Source organism: Molossus molossus, unplaced genomic scaffold (genome assembly GCF_014108415.1).
Source record: "Molossus molossus isolate mMolMol1 unplaced genomic scaffold, mMolMol1.p scaffold_m16_p_7, whole genome shotgun sequence".
In the NCBI taxonomy this organism is placed as follows: Eukaryota; Metazoa; Chordata; class Mammalia; order Chiroptera; family Molossidae; genus Molossus; species Molossus molossus.
In genome coordinates this window covers 83,159,712-83,179,432 of record NW_023425401.1, presented here as the reverse complement: position 1 = coordinate 83,179,432, position 19,721 = coordinate 83,159,712, and positions in this window count along the sequence as shown.

Genomic DNA, 19,721 nt, shown 5'->3' with positions numbered 1-19,721 from the left:
AGTTCGGAGTCTGAGTTCTGGTCTGTCTCGTTGGTCTACAACAGCCTCATTTGTGGTTTGTCCCTGACCCTGGTTGAGGTCATGTGGGTGGAAACCAGTCAATGTGTCTCTTTCACATCAATGTTTCTTTCTCTCGCTCTTCCTCCCTTTCGCATTCCCATTCTATATGAAGATGGATGCAAAAATGTCCTCAGCTGAAGATTAAAAAGAAAAAAAAAAAAGAGAGAGTGTTGGCCTTTGGACCAAAGGATAGTAGGTTTGAGTCCTAGTCAAGATATACTTAGGGTGTAGATTTGATCCCCAGCCCTGGTCAGGGTAGTGCAGGAGGCAGCCAATGAATGTGTCTCTCTCACATAGATATTTCTCTCTCTCTTTCTCTCCCCCTTTCCTTTCCACTCTAAAAAATCAACAGAAAAAAATATCCCTGGGTGAGGATTAACCAAAAAAAAAAAAATCTATATATACTATTATTATTTTATTGTCATATGCACTACATAGTGCCTGTGTTATCTATTACAATGCATACCCTTTTTCCTTTATCACAAAATATGAAAATGCTGATACATAAACACACACACACATGCACATACACATACATATCTGTATACATTTCTCTAAGAATACAGCTGCCTATATACATATTGAGAATTGTAACTTATATGTGTTCAAATACATATTGGTCTCCTTTGTATAAGGTAGCATCAGAATATTTTGTTTATTTTTCATAGACAGTGCTAAGTATGAAAAGAAAATTATTACTAATAAATAAAACCTCTGGAAACAAAGGATAAGACAGGAATTTACCAGTGAAATGGAAATGCACAACCATATGATACTTATATTTTTCTTTTAAATTTTTATTAATTTATTTTTGTTACAGATGTTTCTCCTTTTTTTCCCCATTGACACTCTCCTCCCCATCCCCCCCACCCTATACCTTGCTTTGTTGTCTGTGTCCATTGGTTATGCGTACATACATATAAGTTCTGTGGTTTATCTCTCCCCTCCCCCTACCACTCCCTCTTCTGAAGGTTGTCAGTCTGTACCCTACTTCCACATCTCTGGGTCTAACCAATTCCCCAGACTGTCATGTTCATTATATTCCACAAATAAGTGAGATCATGTGATATTTGTCTTTCTCTGCTTGGCTTGTTTCGCTTAGGATAATACTTTCCAGGTCCTTCCGTGTCGTCTCAAAGGAAAAGCGATCTTTCTTTCTTACAGCAGCATAGTACTCCATTGTGTATATGTACCACTGCTTTTTTATCCATTTGTCTTCTGATGGACACTTAGGCTGTTTCCAGATCTTAGCTACTGTAAATAGTGCTGCTATAAAAATGGGGGTACATATATTCTTTCTGATTGGTGTTTCAAGCTTCTTAGGGTATATTCCTAGAAGTGGGATCACTGGGTCAAATGGGAGTTCAATTTTTAATTTTTTGAGGTAACACCATAGTGTTTTCCATAGTGGCTGCACCAGTCTGCATTCCCACCAGCAGTGTACTAGAGTCCCCTTTTCTCCACACCTTCACCAACACTTGTTTGATGATTTGTTGATGGCGGCCATTCTGACAGGTGAGAGGTGATACCTCATGATATTTGTTCTATACTAGATATTTTTCCTGGTGTTAAGTAATTTTACTTACAATAATTGAATTAATAAAATCTACATTTAAATGAGGGAATAGAGACAGAATATATTTATTTCACTTTTGCACAACTGATCAGTAATTGAGTAAGGTTTAAATCTAATATCCTATCAGTGAAAGAGAAACTAAACTGACCCAATATAAAGATCACACAGGAGAAAAAACACCTTTAGGAAAACAGGTTATTCAATTCAGATATAGAAGTTATTTAACATTCATTTTACAAGAAAAAGTTGAAGCTATTATTGTATTTTCATCTCCTTATTATGAACTTTTTTGGAGCCTGGAATTTAGATAAAAATACTGCATATTAACTACTATTACACTCATATTTTAAATAAATTTACTTTTGTAAGCATCATGAAAAGGTGCTTTAATATACAGTATTTTATTTAGTTTGGAAATATACTGAGGCATATGGCTGATTGTGGTAGCTATTAAACCCTTTAATTACTAATCTAAAATTGGAACATTAGGCAAATTATTAAAGGAATCCTTTATAGATGATGACTGATTTTGTGAATGAAATTCATTAGTCTAAATTCCTTTAAGTACTGTGCTAAAACATAATCTCTATATCAATTATTGATATGTGCCTTTAATGAGACTATTACAGTATGTGCAATTCAAACACCAGCTAATTTAGCAGAAAGTATTTTTAAAAATTGTCTCAACCACTGATTGGAACCAACAACTAATTTTTTCTTTCACGAATCTAAAGCAATATCCCAGACACATACATCTATTAGGAGAAATAATATATATATTTTTATCCTCACCCGAGGACATTTTTGTATTTGTCTTCAGATAGAGCAGGAGGGGGAAAATGAGAGAGTAAAACGTTGATGCAAGAGAGACACATCAAGTGGTCGCACCCAACCGACCCCAACCGGGTCGGGGACAAACTGCAACCAAGGTACATACCCTTAGCAAGAACTGAACTGGGACTCTAGTTTGCAGGCCGATGCTCTAACCCAAACTGGCCAGGGTGGAGAAATAATACTTTTGAAAAAAGATTTACTTATCTCTATCTTGACTCCTAAAATCTAGGGCAGCAATATAATATACAATTATAAAAAGATAAATGTTTAGATGGATTATATACATAATAATTTCATTAATACTTAAACTATTGTACAAAAGTGAAAGTATAAAATATTTGTTGTTTTAAAAATATTTTAATTACATAATACATTTCTGGTAGTAAAAGTGAAAATTTAAATATCTGGTTATATCTGCCATGCCATATTTGTATAATAACATTGTCTATAATGGTGGTAAGTTTTGAATTGAAGGTAAACCTCAATTTCCTCCCAGATTTTTGTGTACTACTATGTTCCAAGTCTGCATGAAGCAATGCTTTGATTACTTACAAAGTAAGTAGCTCTCTTTTCTTGTAAACAAGATATAATACTATATTACTCATAGCCAGGAATGACAGTTTCAAAGATTTTCAGTTTAACCAAGAATGTTAAAGATAAAATTGTTTTCAAAAGAAACAAGAAGCCAAACTATTGTCTTACATATAGATTATCTTTTAGACTATTTCAAGTAAATTACTGATTGCATAAATTTTACTAAAATTTTCTAATATTCTAGCATGTCAAATTAAGTTTAGAAAAAATTCTCTGCACTATAATATGTCTCTCAGTTCTTCCAGTGTATTATTGTATTTTCTACTTATATTGACTTTGTATAAAAAATCAAGTTTCTAAATTTGAGAAGATAACTTGAAAGATTTAGTATTTAAAATAAATGTATCTATTAAATTATTTAAAAGTTTAAACACACAAGACTACGTAATGGATATTGAAGATCACTTGAGATTATGCCTTAAGATAAATTTTATATTCAGCCAAGCAACATGTAGGAATATAATAAATGTGTATGAAGCAAAAGTCATCCTATTTGCAAATACTTCTATTTATATTAAAAATCATTGACCATGAAAAAGTATTTGCAGTTATTTTTTTTAAATAAGAGCAAATGTTGTTGGGAAATAATGTACTTTCTAAGAAAAAATGATCAAAATAAAGTAAAAGTGGTGACTATACTAGTAATGACATAGGAGTAACTAGGAGAGAAGTCTGAGTATAACTTATTAGGTTTTGCTATGATAGTACTACCTAATAAATCCTCTTGAAAAGTGTGGGCTGCAGCACTAACATTTGACAATTACTCATAGATCTATGCATTTTTGGCTGCTTCCCTACTTAGCTATATTGTGATTTGTTAAGATTTATCTCTCCTACTTTCAACTGGAATAGGCTATAAACTGAGTGTTAGGATTGTCTATCTTATGTGTCTTCTCACCATGGCACACAAACTGAAGGAGCATCTTTCATCTGGGTCATGGGGTTTTCATGGAAGAGAGAAAGAACACAAGAGGAGAAATGCAAACATGTAATGAATCTTACTGTTTCTGCTCAGAATTAGCCTATATTACTTCAGATCAAGTGACCTCTGTGCCCTCACTCAGGAATCCATTAAGAAGAACCTTTCTACTCTTATTGCAGGGTACAATTTTATCAAATATGTTCCACTATTGGTTAAATATTTTTAATCAACAATAGCAGCCTAGTGGTTGACCACCACACATCCCCAGTGTCAATGCCACATACTTTAGATTTTGTTTCACATCTGATAACAATTTCTGTATTAGTCTGGTTTTGTTATAATTATACATAACATTCAACTGACAATTATAATACCCTGTATTTATATTTTGCTTCAATGTCTAAGAGTTGATGTGACTCTTCAGAGCTCTACTGGGCTACACTCTGCTGGACTTGGATATAGGTTGCAAGTTAGGTAAAACTTAGCTCTAAAGGTTGCCTCAGTTTGGGAACGAGGACGAAGGAGCATATCTTATATGAGACATGTTCTCATGGTAGAAGACCGAAAAACTAAAGTGGTGAATGAAAACACACAAAATCTCCAAAAAACTCTCCTCAGTACTGGCAAACTATGTTTTCTCTGCATTTTACCAGTCAGAAAAAACTACCTGGCCAAGGCAAAAGTTAGTGGAAATGTAGATTTTTTTTCTCTCCACATTAAATCATGGCAAGACGGAAGATGAAAGGAAGAATCATGAATAAATAATACAATCTACACACTGAGTAAAGTAGATAAATACCCTTGCCGTTTTTATACCCATGAAATTAGTCAACTTTATTTAAAACAATAACTAAAGTGGTACAATTACTTCATTAAACTAGATGAATCCATTATCAAGTTGACTCATGTTAGCTTTCTGTTTTGTAAAATTAGTGCTGTAGACTTGTGCATAAATAATACATTTTAAATATATAATTTTTAAACTCCATATAATAGAACAAAGCTTGCTCTTTCTGAAACTAAAAGCTGAGACGGTCATTATTAAATAATAGTTATAATTATAGTGACACATTAAAATGTATGACAATACAAAATTCAGATAAATGTTTATAGTAATATTCTTTGGCTGATCAAATTCTCCAACTATATTATAATGTACTGAAAGATGAAATTACTGATATTTTCAGCTCTTTAAGTGGTAGTAATAAGAGAGGATTTGGGGATTTTTATTTATTATATTATTAATGTGCACATAAACTCACTGAAAAATGAAGTTATCTTTGCCTGTATATATATTGTGCCATTAATTTTATCACCAGAGAAGAATGTGTGCAGTAATTGCATGTATTCTTCAGCTTTTGAAAAAATTTAGCAATGTTATGAATCAGAGTAATTCTGAATAATTCTGAAATGAATCTATGTTCAAGCAGTTAGACACGTCTGCATGAAATGCTTTTCTAAACTTCTTTGAATGCTATAAGATACTAATTGTTTTACATTGTTTTTTTAAAGTATGTCATAAACTAGATTTGATTTATATGTGAGAAACTAAAATCCTTGTTCATAAGAGCTGATCAAAAACACTTATTAAGCAAACACAATGGGGATAAATACTATACTTACTGTCTTTTAAACTCATACCAATCTTAAGAATTCAAAAATAACAAAATATTTTATACTTATTAGTGACTAAGCCCTAACCATTTACTTAGGCAATAGTGAGTGGCCCTCAAAAATGTGTCTTTTCTTCTTTCTGGTAATATGGGTAGACTATATTTCCAATTTCCCTTGCAGTGAGATGCAGCTATATGACTAAGTGATTGTCAATGGGAGATGAGCAGAAGTGTTTTCCAGTTCTGTGTTTAGTTCTCAAGACAGTGAGTGACCTTCTCCTTTCCACTGACAGATATTTAGACCCATAGAAATTAAGCTTTAAGACATGAAAATGCTTTATTTGATGTGGCTACAACATAATAGAAGATCTCTGAGTCTCTGAATGCTCATGTAGAACAGAGTTGTCTTATAAACATTGACTATTAACTTAGAGCTAATACATAAAAGTGAACTAGTCTGCTTTTCTCAAACACTATACTATGGGGTTTATATCAACACCAGTGAACCCATTATAATTGTTTAATTTAACAACATGGTATGGTAACTTTGATACTTCCTTCTTATAATAACACATATAGAGAGATGTTAAGATGAAATCTTCTCATCAAATGTAGCTCTCTCTCTTTTTTTAAATTTTTCATCATATTGATTAGCTAATAATATGTTTTTGATAATAGAAAAGATAGATCTTATTTTACATTATTTTGAAAAATCATACAACATAAATATACCAAGCATCAAAAAGCACCACTATCAAGATATGTATATGCAAAAATATGCATTGTTTTTTTATTCCTCACTTAACGTTAAAATTAGTTATTTTGCATATTTTTTCATATTCATTTTTAATGTTTATCTTTTTAAGAAGAGATGTTTCAAAAATAAATTGTTGAAAATTCAGTGGAAAACATAATATTCAAAATGATATTTGGAAGGTTTACATAGAAGTCTAAAAATTCTTGTTGATAAGAAATATACAAGATTAAATACTTCATTTTTTCATGTTTTAAGTATCTAGTAATGTAATTATTAAACTCTGGGAAAGATAATTGTTAATTATGACATAATGTAATCTATGTTTTGCATAAAATGGGTTTTTCTCTACAATTTAAGTCTAGAAGGACACTTCGAAGTTAGAGGGTGATAGGCACTGACATAAAGAGTACAAATTAATAAATACACACTTATGCACAAAACATTTGAAATATATTAGTACTCTGTATGTAAGTATTTACCAAGTATATTTAATGTATAATTTTGATGACTCCTGATATTTTCCCCTAGTTCAGATGTATAACAAAATATGCAAAGTTAATTCTTATGTATTTACTCATTAAGTTCAATTTGATAAGCACTGCCAGAGGAAATATTATTATCAATGACCTAAGTGTCTATAACTTGGGTTCTTTCAAATGCAGTTCTAAAAAGTACAGGTAAAGAACTGGGGAAAGTGGGACAGAGAAAAGCCATTACAAAATGTATTAATGATGTACTTGCTCCTAAGGGCAACTAAGGCACAATCCTGCTAGGATGTGGTAGCCAGCTGAGAAACATTGTGGAATAACTCCAGGACTGTCTTATCAGAGGGCAGGTAGACCCTAACATTTATCTATTAACTCTCATCCTGCATAGCTAGAGTGTTGCTGCCAAGGGTGATAACTGTACCACACTACAGAATTGTATCTGATGGTGGAGAATAAGCTCCACTGGTGCTAGAAAAAGCCCTCAGGCAAAGAAGGGGGGTCAGATGCAGGATCAAGTTAAGATGCAGATCAAATTAAGAAGCAGTGAGACATTGGAAACTGACAAGAGACAAAGAATGATGCTACATAATATTAAAAGGATCATTCCAACAAAAGCATATAACCTTGGTAAACATATATGCACCCAAAATAGGAACATTTAATATATAAAAATCTCTTGACAGACTTTAAGGGAGAGATCAATAGTAATACAGTCATAGTAGATGATTTTAACATTTCACTGACATGATCGGATAGACCAAAATTAACAAGGAAATAGCAGCCTTAAATGATACACTAGATAAGATGGACTTAATTGATATTTACACAACATTTCATCCCTAAGTGGCAGAATACACATTCTTCTCAAGTGCACATGGATCATTCTCAAAGATAAAGCACATGTTAGGACACAAAATAAGTCTCAACAAATTCAAGAAGTTGAAATCATATAAAACACCTTCTTGGATCATAATGGTATAAAACTAGAAATCAAGTGCAATGAAAACACTCAAAAACATTCAAGCACATGGAGACTAGCTTGTTATTAAACAATTAATAAATTACCAATTACATTAAGACAGAAAAAAAAACAAAAAAACCTTCATGGAAACAAGTGAAAATGAAGACACAACAACAAAAAATCTATGGGACAAAGTAAAAGCAGTTCTGAGAGGGTTGATCATAGCATTAAAAGCATGCCTCAAGAAACATATGAAGCTCAAATAAACAATGTAACCCTAAAACAAAAAGAATTAGTAAAAGAACAAGAAAAGCCCAGAGTAAATAGAATAGATGAAATAATAAAGATCAGAACAAAAAATAAATGACATAGAGACAAAAAATAATACCAAAGATCAATGAAACCAAGAGCTGGTTCTTTGAAAGATAAACAAGAGTGATGAACGTTTAGTTAGACGTATCATGAAACAAAGATAGAGGACCCAAATAAATAAAATCAGAAATGAAAGAGGTAAAGAAACAAGTGATGTCACAGAAATACTAAGGATTGTAAGAAAATACTTTGAGCATCTATATGCCAACAAATGGGACAACCTGGGCAAAATGGACAAATACGTATAAACACACAATCTTTCAAAACTCAACCAGGAAGATTCATAAAACCTAACAATCCAAAAACAACTAATGAAATTGAAGCAGTAATAAAATAAAACAACAACAACAAACTTCTCAGCAATGAAAGCCTTGAAATTAATGAACATAAATGCTAAAATCCTCAACAAAATACTAGCAAATAGAATCCAGCAATACATTAAAAACATCATACATCATGACCAAATGGAATTTATTCTGGTGATGGAAGGATGGTTCAGTATATGCAAATCAATAAATGTGATACACCACATAAATAAAATGAAGAATAAAAATAATATGATCATATCAATAGACACAGAAAAATCATTCGACAAAATCCAGTACCCATTTATGATAAAAATCTCAGCAAAGTTGGAATAGAGGTATCACACCTCAATGTAATAAAGGCCATATATGATAAACCTATTGCCAACATCTTAATCAATGGGCAATAACTAAATGCATATTCTTTAAAAGTAGAACAAAACAAACAAAACAAAACCAGGGATGTCTGCTTTCACAACTCTTATTAAACATAGTAGAGGAAGTCTTAGCCTCAATGATCAAACAAGAAGAATAAATAAAATGCACCCAAATTAGATAGGTCAAACTGTCAAACTGTCATTATTTGCAGACGACATGATAATGTACATAGAAACCCATAAAGATTCCACAAAAAATTTGCTTTATTTAATAAATAATTTTGGCAAAATGGCAGTATACAAAATTACCACTCATAAATTGATGGAATTTTTTATATACCAATAATGAACTATCAAAATGAGAAACTAAAAAATCAGTCCCATTTACCATTGCAACAACAATAAAGAAAGATACTTAGGAATAACCTTAACCAAGGAGGTAAAAGACCTGTAGTTGGAAAACTATCGGACATTGAAAAAAGAAATAGAGGAAGATACAAAGAAGTGGAAGCATATACTGTTTTCATGAATTGGAATAACTAACATCATTAAAATGTCCATATTACCCAGAGCAATCTACAGATTCAGTGCAATCCCTATTAAAATACCAGTGGCATCCGGCTGGTGTGGCTCAGTGGTTGAGTGTCAACCCATGAACAAAGAGGTCACCAGTTCGATTCCTGGTCAGGGCACAAGCCCAGGTTGTGGGCCCCATCCCCAGTGGGGGGCATGCAGGAGGTGGCCAATTGATGTTCTCTCTCATCATTGTTTCTATCTCTCTCTCCCTCTTTCTTCCTGTCTCTATAAAATCAATAAGAAAAAAAAATACCACTGGCATATTTCATAGATCTAGAACAAAATTTACCCCCAAAATTTACACAGAAATTTAAAAAATACTGAATAGCTGCAGCAATCTTGAGAAAGACAAACCAAGTTGGAGGGATCACAATACTAGATATCAAACTTTACTAGAAAGCCATTGTCATCAAAACAGTGTGGTACTGGCACTATAATAGGCATATAGATCAATGCAATAGAACAGAGAACCCAGAAATCAACCCAAGCCCTTATGCTCAATTAATATTTGACAAAGAAGGCAAGAGTATACAATGGAGTAGAGAGTTTCTTCAATAAATGTTGTTGGGAAAATTGGACAAGTCTATGCAAACATATGAAACTAGTCTACCAAATTACACCACAAAAACAATAAACTCAAAATGGATGAAAAATTTGAATGTATTCAAACCATAAAAATCCTAGGTGAAAACATAGGCAGTAAAATTTCAGACATCCCACCCATGTAGCAATATTTTCACCAATACATCACCAAGGGCAAGAGAAACAATGAAAAAAATAAACAAATGGGACTACCTCAAACTAAAAACTTCTGTACAGCAAAATGAAACATCAACAAAACAAAAAAGGAACCTATTGTGAGGGAAAATATATTCGCCACTGGTACAACTGTTAATGGTCTTATTTCAAATATATATACAAAGAACTCATAAAACACACCACCAGAAAGACAAAAAAATCAATTTAAAAAATGGGCAATGGACCTGAATAGACACTTCTCCAAGGAAAACATTCAGATGGCCAAAAGTCATATAAAAAATACTCAGTGTCACTAATCATCAGAGAGATGCAAATTAAAACTACAAGGAGGTATCACCTCATACCTGCCAGAACAGCTATCGTTAATAAATCAACAAACAAGAAGTGCTGGAGAGGATGTGGAGAAAAGGGAGCCCTAGTACACTGCTGGTGGGAATTCAGACTGTTGCAGCCACTATGGAAAACAGTATGGAGTTTCCTCAAAAATTAAAATTGAACTTCCATTTGACCCAGCAATACCACTTCTGGGAATATAACTTAGGAATCCTGAAACACCAATCAGAAATAATGCATGAACCCTATGTTCAAAGCATCATCATTTACAATAGCTAAGATCTCAAAAGAGCCCAAGTGCCCATTTATAGATGAGTGGATAAAAAAATCTGTGGTACATTTACACAAGAAATACTATGCCGCTGTAGAGAAGATGGAAGGGGAGCTCTTAGCATTTGAGACAGCATGGATGTACCTGGAGACTCTTATGTTAAATGAAATTAGCCAATTAGAGAAAGACAAATAGCACATAACCTGATTTATATGTGGAATCTAATTAACATAATAAACTTGAATAAAATAGATCCAGAAGTATGAATTCATGGAACAGATAACAGATCTCAGTGGGCTGGATGGGGGAGGGGACAGGGAGAGATTAACCAAAGAACATATATGTATATATTCATATGGACATAGACATTGGCATGGAGAAGACCTGGAGTATGGCATGGGTTGGGTGGAGAGGGACAAAAATGGGAAACATTTGTAATAGTGTCAACAATAAAATGAAATAAATTATTAAAAATAGTTGGCTCTAAAGCAGTTAACCTGGCAGCGACCTTATTAAAAAAATAATTTATTGCTAAAATGCTGTCATTTCAGCCTTCAGCAAATTATAATTTTTTTTTTCCTTGGAACATCTTGAGATTTAATGACAATATTAATTTTGGTCATGCATAATAATATCATGAAGCATATACAATAATTTTTAAATTTATACATGTAAATTTTTAATAAAACTTGTGATGTGATAATGTTAAATCTATGCTTTTAACATATTTATTTAGCAGAGGGTTTAACACATAAGCAAATTATAATTTTGATGTTGTTGTTAATCTTCATTACAGGATATTTTTCCATTGATTTTTAGATAGAGTGGAAGGGAGGAAGAGAGGGAGGAGAGAGAGAGAGAGAGAGAGAGAGAGAGAGAGAGAGACAGAGACAGAGATAGAGAGAGAGAGAGAGAGATTGGTTGCCTCCTGCACAACCCCAAATGGGGCAGGGGATTGAACCTGCAACCCAGGTATGTGCCCTTGAGTGGGAATCAAACCCATGACCCTTCTGCCTGTAGGCTGATGCTGTAACTGCTGCGCTTAACTGGCCAAGGTGGCAAATTAAAATCTTTTTGCTGGAGAGGGTTTTGCCTTGATTTTGATGGCTACTGACTTATCAGGGTGGTGTTTGCTGAAGTTTGGTGTGTTTGATAGCATTTTACCCACAGAACTACTTTCAAAATTGGAGTCAATCCTCTCAAACTCTGCTGCTGCTTTTCAACTAAGTTTATAAAGTAGTCTAACCCCTTTATTGTTATTTTGACAATCTTCACAGTATCTGTACCAGCAGTAGATCCCATCTCAAGTAAAACTTCATTTACTTATTTGTGAAAAGGAACTTTTCAACCATTAAAGTTTTACCAGGAGCCCCATCCAGATGGCTCAGTTGGCTGGAGCATCAGCCCATATATAAAAATACGTTGTGGGTTCAATCTCTGGTCAGGGCATGTACAGGAGGCAACTGATCTATGTCTGCCTCTCATCTCTCTCTCTCCCTTCCCTTCCTCTCTCTCTAGAATCAATAAACATCCTCAGTGAAGATTACAGAAAAAGTTGTATCATGAGATTGCACCAATTCAATAACACCTTCAGCTCCACCTCTAATTCTTGTTCTCTTACTATTTTCACCATATCTGCAGTTACTTCCTCTACTGCAGTCCTGAATTCCTCAAGGTCACCCCTGAGGGTGGGAATCAACTTCTTCCAAACTTCTGTTAATGATATTTTGATATCTTTTCATGAATCACAAATGTTCTTAATGACATTTAGAATGGTGAATTCTTTGCAGAACATTTTCAATTTACTTTACCAGAGTCCATCATAGGAATCAGTATCTATGGCAGCTATAGCTATTCAAAATGTATTACTTAAATAATAAGACTTAAAAGTAGAAATTGCTCTTTGATCTATGGGCTGCAGAATGGATATTTTGTTAGCAGGCATGAAAACATCAATCTCATTGTACATCTCCATCAGAGCTCTTGGGTGATCAGATGCATTGTCAATGAGCAGTAATATTTTGAAAGAATTTTTTTTTTTTTTGCTGAGCAGTAGGTCTCAAACAGTGGTCTTAAAATATTCATAAACCATGTTGTGAACAGATGTGCTGCTGTTCAGGCTTTTACATTCAATTTACAGAGCACAGGCAGAATAGATTTAGCATAATTATTTAAGGTCCTAGGATTTCTGGAATGATAAATGAGCATTGGTTTAAACTTAAAGTGACCAGTTACATTAGCCCCTAACAAGAAAGGCAACCTGTCCTTTGAAGGTTTAAAGCCAGGCAAACTTCTATCTAGATATGGACATCCTAAACGACACATTCTTCTAATACAAGGCTGTTTCTTGTATTGCTGAAAATCTGTTGTTTAGTGCGGCCACTTTTACCAATTATCTTAGCTAGATCTTCTGGCTTCACTTTGCACTTTTATATTATGAAGATGGCTTCTTTCCTTAAACCTCATAAGCAAACCTCTGCTAGCTTTGAACTTTTCTTCTGCAGCTTCCTCACCTCTCCCAGCCTTTGTAGATCTGAAGAGAGTTACCTTGGTCTGGATTAGGCTTTGGTTTAAGGGAATGTTGTGGCTCATTTAATCTTTTATCCAGACCAATAAAACTTTCTCCAAGTAAGCAATAAGGCTGTTTTGCTTTCTTTTCATTCATGTGTTCACTGAAGTATCCCTTTACTTTCAAGACCTTTCCCTTTGCATTCATGGCCTGGCTATCATTTGGCTCAGGAGACCTATCTTTTTGGCCTATCTCAGATTTCAACATGCCTTCCGCAGTAAGTTTATTTATTTATGGCTTCTGATGTAAAGTGAGAGATGTGCAACTTTTTCTTTTACTTGAATATTTAGAGTCCATACTAGGGTTATTAATTGTTCTAATTTTGATATTGTTGTGTCTTAGGGAATATGGAAGCCCACATAGAGAGACACAGATCAGGGAATGGCCAATGAGTGGAGTAGTGAGAATACACACACAGCATTTATTAATTAAATTCACTGTCTCATATTGTCATGGTTCATGGTGACCCAAAACAATTACAACAGTACACAAAAGATCACCGATCACCATAACAATGTAATAATAAAGAAAAATCTGAAATATGGTATTTCCAGAATTACTAAAATGTGGCAGAGACATGAAGTGAGCAAATGTGTTTGAAAATGGCAATGAAAGACTTACTCAGAGCAGGGTTGCCTTAAACCTTCAATTTGTAAAAAAACAAACAAACAAACAAAAAACAAAAAACCCCACAATATCTTCAAAGCAAAGTGAAGTGAAATAAAAAAGCTATGCTTGTAAATAATAAACTTTGTATAAAACCATTATAATTTGATAATTTCAAATTAAGTTTATTTAAAATATTTATACACTATTATAATTGATTCCAGAAACTGACAAGTACAAAATAATAATAACCACTTTCCAAGAATCATGTCTTTGGTACATAATTATACAATAGTGATTGTGTAGCTTGAATTTTAAATTTGCATACAATTTTGATGTTTGTGTTTCTAAAATGTATCTATATATATTTACATTATATGATACATTATAGAAGAGAAGTAGTGTATATATTAGTGTGATGTTCATTGGATATGTAAATTCTCACCTTTCTTTCTTAGACATATCCTCCCTCAACCAAGGTTGCAATCAGTTATCAAGAATGCAAAATGGACCCTGCTGGTGTTGCTCAGCGGTTAGAGCATTGGCCCACATACTGAAGCATCACAGGTTCTATTTCTGGTCAAGGACAAGTACCTGGGTTGCAAGTTTGACCCCCAGCCCTGGTCAGGAAGTGTGGGAAGCAACCAATGGATGATGTCTCTCTCTCTCCCTCCTTCCCTCCCTCCCTCCCTCCCTCTACTCTTTTTAAAAATCAATGGAAAAAGTATCCTCAGGTGACAACAGCAAAAGAATGGCAAAAAACCCTTCTGATTCCAAATATTTAAACATCTTAATATCATTTGCATCTCTTTACTTAGATGATATTTACAAAGGTGGTATAAAATGGTACAATTAATGTAACAATAAAGTCAATTTGAATGATCCATTCATTATATCCCAATCTGGTCAAAAGTTTAGATTGGATTATTTTTTCTTTCATATAATCTGTGCTTAATATGAGCATGGTTCCTAGCATTGTGTCAAGTACTGAAAGGCCATGAAATAAAAAACAAACAATTCTTCCCTTTTATTAGTTAACTACACTTAAAATACTATACCTAGAGATAGCCATCATGGCACTAAAGCTTATTTTGTGTTACATGGTAGGAAACAAACTATTTGTTTCTGAGATGAAGAAGGTGACCAGAAGCAGTATTTCCTTTCTCTAAATCTTCTTTTTTATTGCTTATTGTCTTTCTCTTTCCTTTTCTTCCATCACCCTCCAGCTTTCATCTTCTTCTTTCTTGTCTCCCTCGACTGTCCCCCCTTCCTTCTTACCTTTGCAAAATTCTGTTCTATTATAGCCAGGTAAATAAGTAAGATTACCCCATTTTCCCCTCCTTACAATGATCTACCACTTTCTACTTCGCGAGCTCATTTTGCTACCTTTCCCACAAATGTCTTCTAAGAATAAAGCGGATAATGGGTTTGGAGAGGTTATGTCCAGTTCATTATCCACTGGCAAGTTGTTTATTTTTTATTTATTATTCTAAAATAACACTAGTTAACCTCCTGCTGAATATAAGGTGCTTATGCCATATTATTAACTAGAGAGAAATTATCTTCAACCCTAACCACGTATCACTTTAAAATGCTTCTGAACTCAGGTTAGCACCTCAAATTCTCTCTCTCTCTCTCTCTCTCTCTCTCTCTCTCTCTCTCTCACACACACACACACACACACACACACACACACACACACACACAGAATAGGAATTACATGGTGACTATATAAAAATGTGAATTTTTGTCTGACAAGTGTAACATTGCATTTATAATTGGCGTATATACATAGAACTAAATTGAAGGGCATTAAATATTCCATAAATTGTTATTAAGTACTGAACATAGGTGGTATCCTGAGATGAATAAAAGAATGTCACAAATTCTTTAATTCTCTTTTCACTGAGAGTTGGAGTATATTCTTATTCTTGAATCTTCACTGGCTCAAGACTTTTTTGACCAATAAAAGTGACTCTGTGCTTAAGTTCTGATACAACTAGCAACTTCTATCTTAGCCTCTTGGAATTCCAGTCACCATGAAATATATCTGACTATGAAGCTGGGGAGATGATTCGAAGAAGCCCTAAAACTACATCGAAGAGAGATTCAGCTGAGCTCAGCCTTCAGCCTTTCCTTCCCAAGGTGCCAGACAGATGAGTGAAGACATCTTGAACCATGCAAATCAGTCAGGCTGCTTGCAAAATACTACTACTGGGAAGCTGATGCTGCATGGACTAGAGTAACAAAACTGAGCTGTGCCCATATTTATGACTCACAAAATAGTGAGTCATATTAGAGTGGTTGTTATTTAAACATTTATGTATTTAGTAGTCTGTCACTTATCAGTAGATTAAAAACAGATCATGTACTACTGACATGAGAAAAAATGTACAGTCTTCTAATTTTTATATGACTACTGCATAGTTTCCAAATTATTAATAACATTTTATATCTATCTATTATGATTGTGACTTTAACTGGGTAAGAGTTGAAGAGAAGGAAGGGGAAAGCATTGAATGGGTTTTCTTCTTCCTTTCTTTGTAATCTTAGAAACAGAAACAGGGTTAAGAAAGGAGTACAAGTATATAAATTAGGTGTCTCTCAGAGGAAAGGGTCAAAAGGTAGCCGATGTGATGCCAAACACCTGTAGCACTATACGATGCAGAGATTCGTTTTTGACAAGGGCTTGAAGCTTGATTAAGTGAATCCACCCACTGCTACTTATAAGCCTCCAAAGTAGTTACTGGGAAGTCGTGTTCCATTCATGCAGCTCTCCGTAAATCTGAGAATATTTTCTGTGTCAGCCTCTCCCAGCTTTGCGACGTAGTTTCAAATTTGCTTCAGTTTTTCTTTGAAGCTTTTTCCTCCCAGTCTGCTTCTTTTAAGGTCTCTCCTTGAGTTTTAAAAAAGATGAAAGGATGCATGAAAGTCACTTATTTTCAAAAGAATAGGGTGGAAAATAATAATAGGAGCTGAGAAGTTGAGTGAGACACATCTTTGTGACTTAAAACAGGTCAAAATGTTTGAGACTTTTTGATGTTGATTGTTCAAAATTAATTTAATAACATATAGTCTTCTAGCCTTCAGACATATAGAATTCTATTATGTGCTTGCATTGCACCAGGAAAACATCACCTACATAAAACACAGTCTATAAATACTCACATAATTAATTTGTCAGGTTACGGTGGCTTACTACTGATGCATAACTAAAAAATATTTCTTCCTTTAAAAGTGTGACTGACACAACAGCATTTAAAATATATCTTATCTATATGACCAAATAATATGAAAGTATATGGAAAGATTAATTGGCTTATTTTATGATCATGAAAAATTAAAATGTAAAAATCAGAATTTAAGTTATCACCAGATGTGGCATTGGACAGTTTTCACAAAATATTTCAAATGCCTGTTTAAATGCAAAAAAAGCACTGAAAATTTCAGCCTTGCAGGAAAGTCAAACAGTCCTTTGCCAAAATCTTAGCTGATTTTCTACCTATTAGTTTAATAAAATATGTAGCAAAAATAATTGAAATGGTGAGTTTTAGCTAAGGCTTTTGACTTTCAATTGGTATATCCATAAAAACACAGAAAGAGATACAAAGTTATAAAACAACTAAGAACTGGTCAAGGTTTTTCCAGGTTCTTGAAGAAACTATCACCAACACCAGAGACAGAACCCTAAAGCAAAAATTGAAAGTGTTTGGAGATGATGGCAGATTTCCACCTAATCACAGAGAAAACAAATCTTTCCAGATGAGAAAGGGGAAATATCTCTTCTTTTCTTTACCTGAAACATACATGCATATACCTTACAGGAGTAGCTCTCTGCTTTTTTCCCCCCAAGATATGAACACTTGGATACTCAAGTTCTCATTAATTTCAATGTCAGGAAAACTTAGATATCTAGTGACCTCTTACACCCTAAGATGTGAAGTCCATCATAGGGAAGGACAGAGATGGAAAAAAAACAGAATGTCAGTCTAACGTTAGGGTTAAAGTAGCCCATGTACTATTTCTGAAAAAGAAAGAACTACAGCCTATATCCTGTTTCAAATATTCTCATAATAAATTTCTGTTATTTAAAACAAAAAGCCATTTAATTGCAGTAGAATTATGTTATATAGTTAAACCTTAAACAACAGAGATTGGGGAACACATATTTTACAACCCAGATTAATTTCTAACTCAAAACATTAGGGGGACAGAAATATTTTATTATTTTGTTTATGTCAAAATCTAAACTAAGCTGGAACATTCTTTACTTAATGATAAATTTCACAATAAAACTATTAAAATACAGTCAACATAAAAAGTAATATAGCAACAAAGATAAATATGAAAAATATAATTGTATACTCTTAAAATTTTAACAAAATTAGATACAAAATGACATGATAGCACAATAAATTCAAATAAAAGAGGTATGGGATAAACATGGGAAGAGAGAGAGAATGAACAGGAAAGGGAAGGAGAAACTTATTAGGATATAAAAATATAAAAAAAAAAAATTTTTAAGTTCCTAAAACTTGATCTACTTTTGAGTGAAAATTATATAAAACAAAACCAGTAATGTAGCTAAAAACTGTAGGAATGTCTTTTTAATTCAGAGAATAAAGGCATATAGTTAAAATGAGAGCATATTAAATAAGGAATATTGAGAATGTGACAACAATAAATACCAGATGTGGAGGACAGAGAATAAAATACAGAAAAAGATAACGTGTTCTTGAAAGTGAAAGGAAAGTTGATCTAAAGTAATATAAACACAGATATACAAGTAAAAGAGCAAAAATAATTCTTGAAAAAACATAGACATAATGAAATTATTTAATAATAATATTATAATGAAAGCTACGATTTTTATCAATAGAAACTGAAATTAGAATCAAACATACACCTTTTAAAATATTTCTGATAAAAATTTAATGCTGATATAAGTTTGACAGATTAAGGAAGGATAAATATATAAGAATATCCAAGAACAAATTTAAGAATAATAATATGAAGTATATTTTATTTCAGAGTAATATATACAGTAGCATTATAATAATTAAGGTCTGACATTGGTGAATGAAATAATATAGTAGCTTAATAACAACAGACAGAATTTATGACTTCATACATGCTAGGTACTGTTCTTAGTGTTTCACACAAATGAACTCATTTATTAAGCCTAACAATCCTTTCATGAATGCGCTTGTATTAGTTTTCCAATGTTACATGACAAACCACCTCAAATTTAGTGTCTTAAAACAACACAGATTTACCTTTCACAGTTTCTGTGGTTCAGATATCCAACAATATTTGTTGTCACCTAAAAGTCATGGGGTCTCAAGGCTATTTTCCTTACTGGTGGCTCTGGGGAAGAATCCCCCTACAGCCTCATTTAGCTTGTTTGCTTAATTCACTCCCCTGTGGTTGTAGGACTGAGGTCTCTATCTCCTTGCTTGTTCTCAGCCAGGTGTCAGTTTCAGCTTCTAGAGTCTGCTCACATTATTTGACATTTGTGTGGAACTTTTTACTATCTTCTGAGTAAGCAGCTGTGGAATGAGTCCTTCTTACCCATAAAATCTTTTCTACTTTTCCTTCTACTGCTTCTCTCTTCCGCTTTTTTTTAAGCCAAGTCTCTCTACCTGCCTTCCTATTTTCCTGCCATAGAATTATTCTTATCTCAATTATACAAATGAATCAAGTAGACACTAAGTGGTTAAATGCCCATCAAAGATACTGAACCAAAGG